Raw genomic sequence first — 13,973 nt, 5'->3', positions numbered from 1 at the left:
CGGCCGGCTGCCCGTGGCCGGCCGTGCTCGTAATTACGAGTCGTAATTACGAGGAGCACGGCCCGTAAAATAAAAAAATAGAACATGTTCTATCTTTTTAACGGCACGGGCACCTTCCCGTGAGAAAACAGGAAGGTACCCGTGGCTACCAGAAGTCTATGGGCCCGCTATTTCGGGTCGTTATTACGACCCTTAATAATGGGTGTTTTTACGGTCGTGTGCATGAGGCCCCGTAATGACAGGTGGCTACATGTGTGCACCCGTCATTACGGCAGCATTGCTAGGCGACGTCAGTAAATAGTCACTCTTCAGGGTGCTGAAAGAGTTAACTGATCGGCAGTAACTGTTTCAGCACCCTGGACAGTGACTACTGATCACAATATAGAGCACCTGTAAAAAAAAAAAAAGACGTTCATACTTACCGGGTACTCCCTGCTTCCTCCAGTCCGGTCTCCTGGCCGTTGCCTTGGTGACGCGTCCCTCGCGACATCCGGCCCGACATTCCTTGATGACGATGCAGCCCATGTGAGCGCTGCAGCCAATCACGGGCTGCAGAGGCCTCTGCAGCCAATCACAGGCTGCCGCGTCAGAAAAGAAGGTCGGACTGGAGGAAGAAGAGGGATCGTCCGCAAGACAACGACCAGGTACGTATGAAATGCTTTTTATTTTATTTTTAATCAGCAGCCTCTTTTCTCTATCAGTGATTGATAGAGATAAGTGGCTGCCGATTTGTATAACATTTTTGACCGGGTTCGGTTGTCCCGGTTCGCTCATCTCTAATCACAACATAATTTGAGGTTCTTTACAAAAACATCCTTCAAAATGACCCAATCTTGAATAAGATCATACCTTCAAAACCAGGCATAACATTCCGTCGAGGGAGAACGATCAAAAATATACTGGCAACAAGTAGATTGAGGACAAAAATCTCCATCTCCATCTCCAATCATCTCCCGAAACCCACAGGTATTTTTAAATGTGGAAAAAGAAACTGCTTATGCTGTTTAAGCATAAATGCAGGAAAGAAGTTATGTCTAATGTAATGAAAGAAACATTTCAAATTGACACTTTTATGAATTGTGAAATCGATCATGTAATATATATGATTGAATGTGAATGTGGATTACAATACATCGGGAGAACCACACAGACACTAAGAAGTAGATTGAATGGTCACCGCTTTAATGCCAAAAAACGGATTCCTGAAACAGCCTATCAAGACATTTGTTACACAAACCACAAATCAAATTTCAATAATATAAGAATTTCTCCAATTGAACAAATAAATTCAAAAACAAACAATAGAATTTCCACTTTAAACAAACGTGGATCCTACTGGATTTTCAAAATTGAATCTCTGAGTCCAAATGGACTCAACGAGAAATTAGATTCAGTTTAAAATAATATAGTAAAATAAAAAAAATTTACTTCAAGTTTTGCAAAAAGTGGAAGAGCAGAACAAAAACAAAGTTAATCTACGAATTGTTCAAAATAAAGTAAATAACATAGATCGATACATAAATTTCCAGTGACACAAATACCGTTTTCTAAAGGAAACTATCTAATAATATTTATATCCTCAAAGAAGAGTACATCAAACTAAATTAATCAGTAGAGATAAATTATGAAACCAGACACAGAATCTCCAAACAAAAATACCTCTTTTGACGTGCAGCCAAATGCTGGAGCTGCAGTTCCGGCAATTCAAAACATATGAATGTGAACCATCAAGAGAAATGACAGCTGCGATCTTTACAGCGACATAAAAATGTAATCTATCGCAACATAATTTAAATAGATTACACAACATAAAGTTACAAACAACCATATGATAAAAATGCGAGACACCAACTGAGAATAAAGAATTACATGGCTTGTAGACATCTAGATTTTTTCCGTATTCGCATACATTTTTATTTTATATAAAAAAAAGCATCATTCATCTAAATAAATCCTGCTAATTGAACACCATCATCAGCCTCAACATAGTTTTTAAAACTAAACTAAACTAAATAAAATGAAGTATTAGACAAAGAGACTTCGTAACACAAAAAAATAAAAAAATAAACTCATACGTACCTGTAACGAAACTCCCACAACGAACTCTAACCTTGACAGTTTGTGCTGGACGTGAATCATATAACATGGTTACTTAAGATGATGCTTGTTGTAAATTATAGATGTCTGACGAAGACCTCGGTGCGAGGTTGAAACGCGTTGCAGCAAATCCTTTTATTACTTTTACTATTTGTTTTAGAAATAAACCTTTTAATTATCTTTGAGATTTCCAGCAAGGGAAACTAAATCTCGTTTACCTCCGTAATCTCGCGAGATTACGCGTGGCTTGCGGGAATCTCACAGAAAAGATTCAGAAGTGTCAGGATTCTGAATACACATGACGTCCAGGCTGGATGGTCATGTGTATTCATTTTCAGGACAATTGATTAACGTCAATCTCTGTTTATGTGGCTGCACATGAATGAATGTAGAGGAGTGTATGATGCTGACTGGTCACTGATTGGTCAGCGTCATACACGTAAACACGCCCAGTTAAAAACACAATACACGCCCAGTTGGACATAACGAAAAAAAAACGCCCCGTTGTCCATTTCAAAGCTCATTTGCATATATATATATATATATATATATATATATATATAAAATAGCACATAACTTGGCCAAAAATTAACGTTTTAAATAAAGAAAAAAACGTTACTGTTAACTAGCAGATCACATGCAATAGGAGATCGCGATTTGAGAATCTGGTGACAGAGCTTCTTTAAGTTGTGCTGACGATCCTGCACAACAAATCAGGTGAGTCCAACCACATTAGCCCCGATCGATTTACCCACCATATCTGTACGTTATCACCTTAGAGGAGTGCCGTCTCTTTCTTTTTTGGCTTTTTATCAAACACTGCCCTCTGTATATAATGCCACATATTGCCATCTGTGGATACTGCCACACACTGCCCTCTGTGGATACTGCCACACAATGCCCTCTGTGGATAATGCCACACACTTGCCCTCTGTGGATAATGCCACACACTTGCCTCTGTGGATAATGCCACACACTTGCCTCTGTGGATAATGCCACACACTTGCCTCTGTGGATAATGCCACACACTTGCCTCTGTGGATAATGCCACACACTTGCCTCTGTGGATAATGCCACACACTTGCCTCTGTGGATAATGCCACACACTTGCCTCTGTGGATAATGCCACACACTTGCCTCTGTGGATAATGCCACACACTTGCCTCTGTGGATAATGCCACACACTTGCCTCTGTGGATAATGCCACACACTTGCCTCTGTGGATAATGCCACACACTTGCCTCTGTGGATAATGCCACACACTTGCCTCTGTGGATAATGCCACACACTTGCCTCTGTGGATAATGCCACACACACTTGCCTCTGTGGATAATGCCACACACTTGCCTCTGTGGATAATGCCCCACACTGTCCTCTGAAGAAAATGCCACACACCTCCCTCTATAGCTAATACCACACACTGCCCTCTGTAGCTAAAGCCATACACTGCCCCCTGTAGATAATGCCACACACTGCCCTAGGTAGATAATGCCGCACACGACCCTCTGCAGATAATGCCACACACAACACACTGCACTCTGTAGCTAATGCCACACACTTGCCTATGTAGATAATGCCACACATTGCCCTCTGTAGATAATGCCACACACTTCCCTCTGTAGATGTCACACACTGCCCTCTGTAGCTAATGCCACACACTTCCCTCTTTAGATAATGACACACACTGCACTCTGTAGATAATGCCACATACTGCCCTCTGTAGATAATATCAAAACCACAAAAAAGGCCATACTTACTAGGTAGGTGGGTGGGTGGGTGAAAACCCGTTCCCAGCAGGACGCAGACAGGTCAGAAAATGCTGCAGAAGGAGTGTGAATTAAATAGTGATAGCCCCTCCCACTAGTCTTGAGGGGAGTGGCGAACTAAGTGCTCAAAGGTGTGCGATAAATGAGGGTCAGTGTAGTGCTAGGGTGTGAATGGATGGTAAAAAAGAAATATGTATGTATGAAAGTGTCAGAACTGTGTAATAATGTAATAAAAATAAATAAATAAATGTGATGAATAGGGGTCAGTGCTGTGAATAGTACATGGGGTGTCAGTACTATGTGTAATACGTGGAGGGATAATGTGCTGGTCGTCAGGCATGGCGTATCTTGCCGAATAACAGCCTATTTGTAACGCCGCTAGTGTTAGCTAAAGCGGGCTGCATGCCAAACCAAACGCCAGCACATCATGCCCTCCCAGCATATAAGACCCGGCTGCGTCCTGAAAAAAAGTAGTATACATAGTAAAAAATATCAATGAAACATGGGGTATTAGTTGTTATTTTGGCCAAAATACGCAAAGCTCGCAACCCAACGTCAAGGGTCCCCAGTGCCTTGCGAGTCCCTAACTAGAACTTTTCGTTCCTAATTTAAAAACACAAGCAGAAAAAATGGGACATAGATATAGGCCATACTTACTAGGTAGGTGGGTGGGTGGGTGAAAACCCGTTCCCAGCAGGACGCAGACAGTTCAAAAAATGCTGCAGAAGGAGTGTGCATTAAATAATGATAGCCCCTCCCACTAGTCTTGAGGGGAGTGGCGAACTAAGTGCTCAAAGGTGTGCGATAAATGAGTGTCAGTGTAGTGCCTCTATAGATAATGCCACACAGCCCCCTGTAGATAATGCCACTCACTACCCCCCTGTAGGTAGTGCAACACTGTCCTCTTGCAGGTAGTGCCACATAGCCTTCTTGTAGGTAGTGCCACACAACACCCTTGTACATAGCACCCCCCCCTTCCTGTAGATAGTGCCACATTACTGTAGGGGACCGTTCCAGGAGATGTCCCTGACTTGACTGTCCACACATGGATAGTGACATCAGGAACTTCTCCTGGAGCGGTCCCCTAATTACGTCGGCACTTCAGAGACTGTGCACGCACGATCGCGTGCACACAGCCTTGTGCCCTGACTGTTGCTAACAGCCATGGGCACTGGGCAGAGTGTCAGGGGCCAATCTTTTGGCCACTGAACATGTGATCGCTGTGACAACCAATGACAGCGATCACATGCATTTGTACGTTTAATACAGTGTGCACGCGATCGCGTGCACACAGCCCTGTGCCCATGCTGTTACCAACAGCTCTGGGCACTGGGCAGAGTATCAGGGACCAATCTGATGGTCCCTGAACATGTGGTCGCTGTGAAAATCACAGCGACCACATTTGTTTTATTTTGATATTTCTGGCAGCAAATCTCCTGCCTCTTTTCTTCTCCTCAAACATTGTTTCAGTGTGAGGAGAAGAAGAGACTTGAGAGAATTGCTGCCAGAAGATTACAGTTACAAAAAAAAATACAGTTACACTCTATAAAACATTCTCTGTATAGATAGATTTCTATCTATCTATCTTTTTTTCTTTCTATCTACCTTTTTATCTTTTATTCAATTAGAATAGGCAGGTAGGGAATATATAATTATATATATATATCCACATATATATAATATATATAGCAATAGCGGTTTATTTTTTGTTAGCGGTAGTGTAGATATATAAATATATATATATATATATATATATATATATATATACCAGTTAGTTTGTGTGTTTTATTAAAAAAAAAAGTTTGTTTAGTTAGTGGTAGTGTTAGTGACGTTATGGCGAGGAAGTCGTTTAGCGCGGAGGAGGCATACGCAATGCTGTGGTCTGAGTCTGAAACCGCATCAGAGATGGCGTCAGAGATGGAACCTGTTTTGGGCAGTGACGATGATAGCGTCACTTCAGGTTCATCTTCAGGGAATGTTATCCCTGACGCAGTTGAAACTGCAGAACATGGAAGCGCAGGGCCAAGTAGCGCTGTAGCACAGGACAGCCTGGTCCCTCCAGTTCAGGCTCTTCTATGGGCACCTGTCCCATCTTTTGGGCCTAGAATCCACGGATTTACTGCCACTCCTGGCATAACCGTGGACAATACAAATTTTGTCCAAATGGATAACTTCCATTTATTTATAACTGACGACATCCTAAATATCATTGTCCACGAAACAAATTTATAAGCCGCTCAGTATATAAGGCAGAAACCTTCACCCACCCATGCCAGAGATTGGACGCCCACCAATTTGCAGGAATGAAAAAATTTTTTGGGGCTCACCCTAAATATGGGTATTGTCAAAAAGCCCTCCAGTAGGTCTTACTGGTCAACAAGACCCACCCAAGCCACCCCAGTGTATTCTGCAGTAATGCCCAGGTCTCGTTATGAGACAATAATAAGGTTCCTCCACTTCAACAACAACGCACAGGCCCCCCAAGTACCGATGCAAACCGGGATCGGTTGTTCAAAATAAGACCACTGATAAATTCCCTCAATAATTTATTCCTGCAACTCTACACCCCTGAGCAGAATGTAAGCGTGGACGAATCCCTCCTCAACTTCCATGGAAGACTTAGCTTTCGCCAATATCTACCTTCTAAAAGGGCAAGATATGGCGTTAAGCTCTACAAAATGTGTGAAAGCGGGTCAGGCTATACCACCACCTTCAGGATTTATGAAGGGCAGGACCGCTCAATAAATGTTCCTGGATGCCCCCCTGATCTTTCCACCAGCAGTAAGATCGTGTGGGAGATAATGCAGAACCCGGTTCACAGGGGGTACCACCTGTACTGCAACAATTTTTATTCTAGTGTGCCCCTGTTTAGGCATTTGCATGCTGCAAGGACTGGGGCATGTGGTACAATGCGCAAAAACCGAATTGGTTTTCCGAAGCGCATGGTAAAGGGGGACTCCTGTGCTTATGCATCTGAGGAATTGCTGGCAGTCAAGTACAGGGATCGCAAAGATGTGTATCTACTAAGTGGCAGTGAGGGAAAGAGGGGCAATGTTGGACAAGCACAAACCAGTGAGCATGTCCGAATATAACAAGTACATGGGGGGATGGATTTAAGCGACCAGGTTTTACAGCCCTATTTAGTGAAGCGAAAAACAAAAACCTGGTACAAAAAACTGCCCATTTATTTGTTACAGGTGGCAATCCACAATTTATTTGTGCTCTACAAAAAAAACAGAGGCAGAGACACATACCTGGATTTCCAGGAGAAAATTATTGAAGGCCTCATTTTTGATGTTCAGGACACCCGAGAATGCCCCCAGTCTGAGGATGTCACGCGACTGACTGAAAGACACTTCATCAGTCGGATTCCCCCAACACCAACCAGAAGCAACCCCCAGAAAAAGTGTCGCGTCTGCAGAAAAGACAGGCACCGCAAAGATTCCCGATATTTCTGTCCATCATGTCCCTCACAACCAGGCCTGTGCATTGACCCATGTTTTAAAAAATACCACACAGTTCTGCATTATTAGATTTTAGTTAAAAATATATTTGCCCTACATTACATTTTTATTTTTCCCCTGGTTTTACTCCAAGGGTGAGGGAGGGAATGGGTGGGGGGTGAATGTCATGTTTGCATATTTTCTAAAGTTCATCTGCTGGAGAGCTCCATTTGCATAAACCTGCAATTTCTTATTTTAGAAAACCCCCAAAAAAAATTCCCATCATACCCCTAGATTAATATTTTGGGATTTCTGCTTCAAGAGCAGATATTTTGGAAGTGTTATAGAAACTCTGTTGAGTTTTGTAAAACCAGCTTTGAAAAAAGGCGATTTGTGAAATAAGCTTCTTCTATCGTCCGCCCTCCTACATCTTTATGTGATAAATGAGGCACACATATTTGGTATCCCCATGCACAGGAGAAGTGGAAGAATGTGAAAGGAGATGAATTTTGTCCGTGGTCTATACTGTGTGTGAAAAATGCTGGCATAAACGGACGCATTTGCTAAAAAATTGCTAATTTTATTTTGTTCCATCTTATTCAAGAAACTTTCAGAAGAAAACTGGACTGTCAAAAAATATGATAAACCCCTTGAAGGAAACCTTGTGGGGTCTACTTGTGTGAATGAAGTCATTTATGGGGTGTTTCTAATCTTTCAGCAGCATTAGGCCCCCCAGAAAACAGTATGCTGCTATAAAATCAAATGCAAAATTCCTGGACCAAAAAGGCCAAAAAGCCTCCTTTTATGCCAAGCCCTGGCACATGCCCGCACAGTGAATAAGGCTCACATATTTGGTATCCCCATGCACGGGAGAAGTGGAAGAATGTGAAAGGAGATGAATTTTGTCCGTGGTCCATACTATGTGTGAAAAATGCTGGCATAAACTGACGCAATTGCTAAATTCTTGCATTTTTTTCCAATTTTGTCCGCTTTAGAGAAAAAAATAAAAATGATATATACTGACAAATACCACTAAAACAAAGCCCTATCTGTCATTTAAAAAGAGTGTAAAATTCAAAGATGAACTTTATTCACCTGCAGAGTTATAGTCATCTAATAAGCGCATAGCAAAATTGTGAAATTTGCTCTGGTCATTTAGCTGTAAAACAGCCTAGTCCTTAACCGGTTAAATAGAAAATTCCCTAAAATTAAAATGTTAAATCTTTATTTTTAAGAGTCACACATGAACTTAATAACTTATATAATACACCCCTCTTATGGATTGGCAGAATTAACACGGTAAAGACATGTACTTCCTTTGATATTATATTTCTTAAGAGGTTTTCAATATCCTTTCCAAATTGTGTTTGTAAAGAAACTTCAAAGTGAAATACTCGGATTTGTCTGGGTTAAGAAATTATCCAGAGTGCCCACTCAATCTCTAATCAATACCTATAAAGTCCAGGCCAGACAGAAAACCTGTTTCAGAAATAACATCCATATACATCAACACTGTATATAGAATACCTATCAAGACATATATAGAAAACAATACTAGAAATTGTAGATCACCGTACTACAAGTAAAGACTAACCAATATTTCAAACAATATATCTTTATTTGGAAAATATTAAAAACATACATAGACCATCACATCACATGTGATGGTCTATGTATGTTTTTAATATTTTTCAAATAAAGATATATTTTTTTATATATTATTTAGTGCTTTACTTGTACTACGGTGATCTACAATTTCTAGTCTCAATCTCTATTCAATCTGCCGTGTCTGAGAGGTATGGATGTCCCTGATTTAAGTAAATATCAAAGTGCCGCCTTACTAGAACCTATAAGATCATACTGGAGAGAACAACAAGATAACAAATGCGTAGCTGGCGAGAAGGCTTTTGCTAAGGTAAAATCCTTAAAGGTCTTAGTAATAAGCCGCTTGGTTAGGCTAACTAGTCCAAAACCCCTGCTGGACTCCACTAAGAATTCCCTTAGGGCATGGGATTTACAAGTCCAGTCCTTTGGAGGTATTGACGTTATCACAGGTGAGTTTTATTTAGAATATTTAAGTGATTTGATCCCAGATCTGGATCTTTCAGTATGAAGTAATTCGAATTTGAGTACACTGGCGGAGTTTACCGAGTCACCTTTGACCTGTGACCTTTTAAGAGCTTTCTGATAAATTTGATCTTCCCCAGTTCTCATATTTCCTATATCTACGGGTTAAAACCTGTGTTAATAGATTGAATTTGATAAAGAGATAGACGGGTGAAATCTCCAAATAGATCTGAACTGGATAAATACTTTAGGAAAAGTATAGCGAAAGTAATGAGTAGAAAATGTCAAAATAAAATGGGGTATATGTTAAAATGGGAAAGGGATCTAAAGAAAAGCTTTTCGACCCATTCCTGGCATAGGGCTATGTGATATTCGAGTAAAACTATGCGCTGTATCAACCCTATAGAAGCTCTTGATAAGCTGGTATCTAACTCCGGCAAGACTTGCTAAGTCTTTTCCGAACTATTCCGACAGATGTTGGCGACATTGCGACGCCAAAGATCACCTGATCCACCTATGTGGGGGTGTTCTAAAATAGCCAGTGTTTGGCAGGAGGTCTCGAATTTTATATCTAAGATTTGTGAAACTAAGGTGCAGCTGACACCAGAACTTGCTTTGCTATGCCTAGTATGTGAAGATCTCCCTCTGAGATGTAGATTAGTGATTAATATGATCTGTATAGCTGCCAGATCTGTAGTGACCTCTAATTGGAAATCGGATGTTACACCTAGAATTAACAGTGTTGTGATGGATGGTCAATTTGCTTATATTCTCTGTATTAAATTACATTGTGCATTATCAAGCAGAGTGCCGGATTCTATCCCACCTGCAATGGTCTTCTCCCCCCTTCTATTTCAGAAATATGTAATCTCTGAATGTTCTTTGCATAACCTTGACAAGGCTTGCAATTAGCAGTCTGGCTGAATGCCCAGACAAAGTTATCACATTTGCAATTATTTCTCTTTATCCCAGCATTCACATACAAATGTGAATAAAACCTCCAAACTCCTCCACACGCCCCCCATTTTCGAAGAACAAACTATTGTATTCCATTTAGAGGCATATAATGAAGAATTATAGTTTTACATTTGAAATGTATTGTATGTCTGTGATTGGCTCAATATGAAATATTGTCATTGTATGCTATAGGCTGAATCAGAGTTATTGTCACATTGCCTCTGATTGGTTAACCTCAAGCCTACACCCCTTTTGAATGATGTTATTGTATTTGATTTTGGCAATTCACCTCAGAGGAGTATTTTTGAGCATACAAGCAATGACTGTTTCTCTACTTCTCTCCGATATATCAATATAATCTATGATTGGGATCTGGATAAATCTCCTGGAATGAGGGTATCGGTTGACATACCCATTACAAATTTCAGTCCAATATATTTTGAGCCATGACTTCCGCAACAGTGTGATACATAAAGTAAAACAATATCACATGTACGAAGTAACAATAAATGAACTGGGGGTCCCTAAAGTATTTAATATAAATGAGAAATAGGCTGAACGGGTGGAGAAGATGAATCTTCTGAGGTGATCGATCCGTTTCAGGGATTGCTATTCCAAACCCTACACTGTAAAATCTTTCCTGGGTGCATGGTTATATTAAGCTCCCCTGTTCTCGAGTCATACCACAAAAAATAAAAAAATAAAAATTATATATATATACACAATGGAAAAGCAGCAGCACTCACAATGCAATTCCAAGATGGTCTCAGGTGCAAGCAGGTAATCCCGATCCAGGGGATATAGATCAATATTGAAGAAAATCCCACAGCAATGGTGGTTTATTAAGCCAGCACAAGCTGCAACGTTTCCGTCCTGCTATAGGACCTTTATCAAGCATAGTGATACAAGCAATGTGTGAACCATATATAGTAAGTGTCTCATTAGCATAATGAGTAAACATTAAGACAGTATATATAACAAAACCATACTGATATACATTCAAAACCGACACGTTTAAAAAGATTTCTAGTGATCAGTTGCCAGTGTTGACAACCGTGAATACAAAATTACAAAAACATTATTAAAACATGCAAAATCTGTATGATTGTCATGAAATTGAAAATGCAACAATATATGTGTGGGTGGAAAACATCAGACCACTCACCAATCCGGGCTAGTGTATGTAAATTCGTGAAAGGAGAGACAGGTCTGTTCCACTTGTTGAATCCACACGCTCATAAGGCTGGTTCACACAACCTATTTTCAGACGTAAACGAGGCGTATTATGCTTCGTTTTACGTCTGAAAATAGGGCTGCAATACGTCGGCAAACATCTGCCCATTCATTTGAATGGGTTTGCCGACGTACTGTGCAGACAACCTGTAATTTACGCGTCGTCGTTTGACAGCTGTCAAACGACGACGCGTAAATGGACTGCCTCGGCAAAGAAGTGCAGGGCACTTCTTTGCCACGTAACTTGAGCTGTTCTTCATTGAACTCAATGAAGCACAGCTCAAGATTTACGAGCGTCTCAGACGCCTCGTAAATTACGAGGAGGAGCATTTACGTGTGAAACGAGGCAGCTGTAAACAGTCTGTCTTTTCACACGTAAATGCCTCTCATCGTGTGAACATACCCTTAGAGTCCTCACCCTTCTACTGCGCATGCTCTCACAAAGAAGAATGAAGACAGCAGTTGCATAGCAACAATTGACACTCAAGCCAGTTAGTGAGTTCCACACAGCAAGCAATACAGGAAGTAGAAATGAGGTGTGTCAACTGCATCTGAATCTGCCAGACTGCAATCCAGGACTGATATTTAAATGATGATGACTTAATATCTGAGACAGAGCACTGTACAACATAACAGTGCTACATTTATTATATTAATAGTCCCCTTGGAGTAAGAAACGGAACTCATATAATGTATCAAGATGGTCAAATAGTTTTTATATAATTTTTATATATATACATCTGATTATGTACTACTGGACTAGCAGGATTAGTCGGGTAGATGTGGATGCGGATCATTATATCCCGGTACATGTAGAGCTGGTGAGTGGTCACGATGTTCCAATGGTTATCTGAAAAACATCAATAATTTATATAAATAAAACATTATTCAACAAGATTGTCACAATAAATATGAATTTTTTTGTTGTATAACATGTATCACATACCGCATGCTATTACATGCATGTGTGTATAAAAACATTCAATAAGGAGGACACTGCATGGGCACCCAACATTGCAAAAGCCATGTGTTAATTAATTCAATCTCGCCACATTAAATTCGATATTAAGGCCCCTAGGATGTAAGGAACCCAATAAATTTATCCATTTAAGTTGACATTTATGTAAAAGTCTCTGTCTATCTCCCCCCCCCCCCCTGTAAGGAATGGGAATGTGTTCAAGGATCATAAATTTCAAATCCTTCTCTGAGTGCCCTAAATCACAGAAGAGTTTTGCCACTGGCAAATCACGTCTCTTTTTGTGAATGAAGTGCCTATGGTTGTTAAAACGGATTTTAAAGTTGCAAGTGGTTTCACCCACATAAAGCAGTAAACAAGGACACCAAAGAACATATATAACCCACCCAGTATTACAAGTAAGAAATTGTTTGATTTTATGTTGTTTGTGGGTAACAGGATGCTCAAAAAAGTTTCCCTTGCACATGAACCGACAATTAACACAGTGCAGGTTAATTGCCCATTTTTCTAGGTCTGAGGAATGTTTGTTGGTCTGTCGCACATGTTTTCCCACCTACGTTGTTAACAAATTTGTCCCGTAAATTCTGTGGACATCTGTATGACATAAGAGGTTTGTTCTTGAATGGCCCAATATGTTTGTAGCTATTTTGTATGATGCCCCAATGTTTATTAACAATTTTTGACACCTCTCCACTTAAATCGTTTTATGTGGTAACAAATGGGATACGTTCGTGTTGTTTGGAAGATTTTGTTTCAGCGAAGGTACCAGCGTTGGAAGAAGATGCAATCTTGTCCCTACACGTACTTAATAATTTCCTGGGATAACCACTTGTTTTAATATAGTGATGAAGTCAGAGGTGTCCCTAATATATGATCTAGTGTTGATGGCAAAATCACGAAGTGTCCTATTAACAAAGATGGCTATGTTGTTCAATAGAGAGCCCCTGCCCAAAACAATTGGACGCCCTGGGGGCTTGATTAAACTTTTGTGTATCTTGGGCAATAGATATAAATAAGGTGTTTTAGTATGTTCCATGATAAGGAACTTCTTAAGGGCAAGATCTATGAGACCATTATCGTAAGCTTGATCCACTAGGGCTATAATCCTCATGCTGAAATCAATCTTAGGGTCAGAGGGCAATTCCCTGTATACACTAGTATCATGTAGCTGTTTGAATGCTTCCTCCATATAAGTGGTAGTATCCATAACTACGACTGCACCACCCTTGTCAGCGGGCTTGATGGCGAGGTGGGTGGTTATGGACTAATTCATTAATAGCCAACATTTCGTCCCTGGTAAGATTAGGATGTAATAAATCTTTATCATGACAATTTAAACGTAAAGCTTCAATATCACGGAGCGCTGTGGGATTTTCTTCAATATATATATGTATATATATATATATATATATATATATATATATATATATGAAA

The sequence above is a fragment of the Rhinoderma darwinii genome, chromosome 10, assembly GCF_050947455.1.
Source record: "Rhinoderma darwinii isolate aRhiDar2 chromosome 10, aRhiDar2.hap1, whole genome shotgun sequence".
NCBI lineage: Eukaryota > Metazoa > Chordata > Amphibia > Anura > Rhinodermatidae > Rhinoderma > Rhinoderma darwinii.
This window is presented reverse-complemented; position numbering follows the sequence as displayed.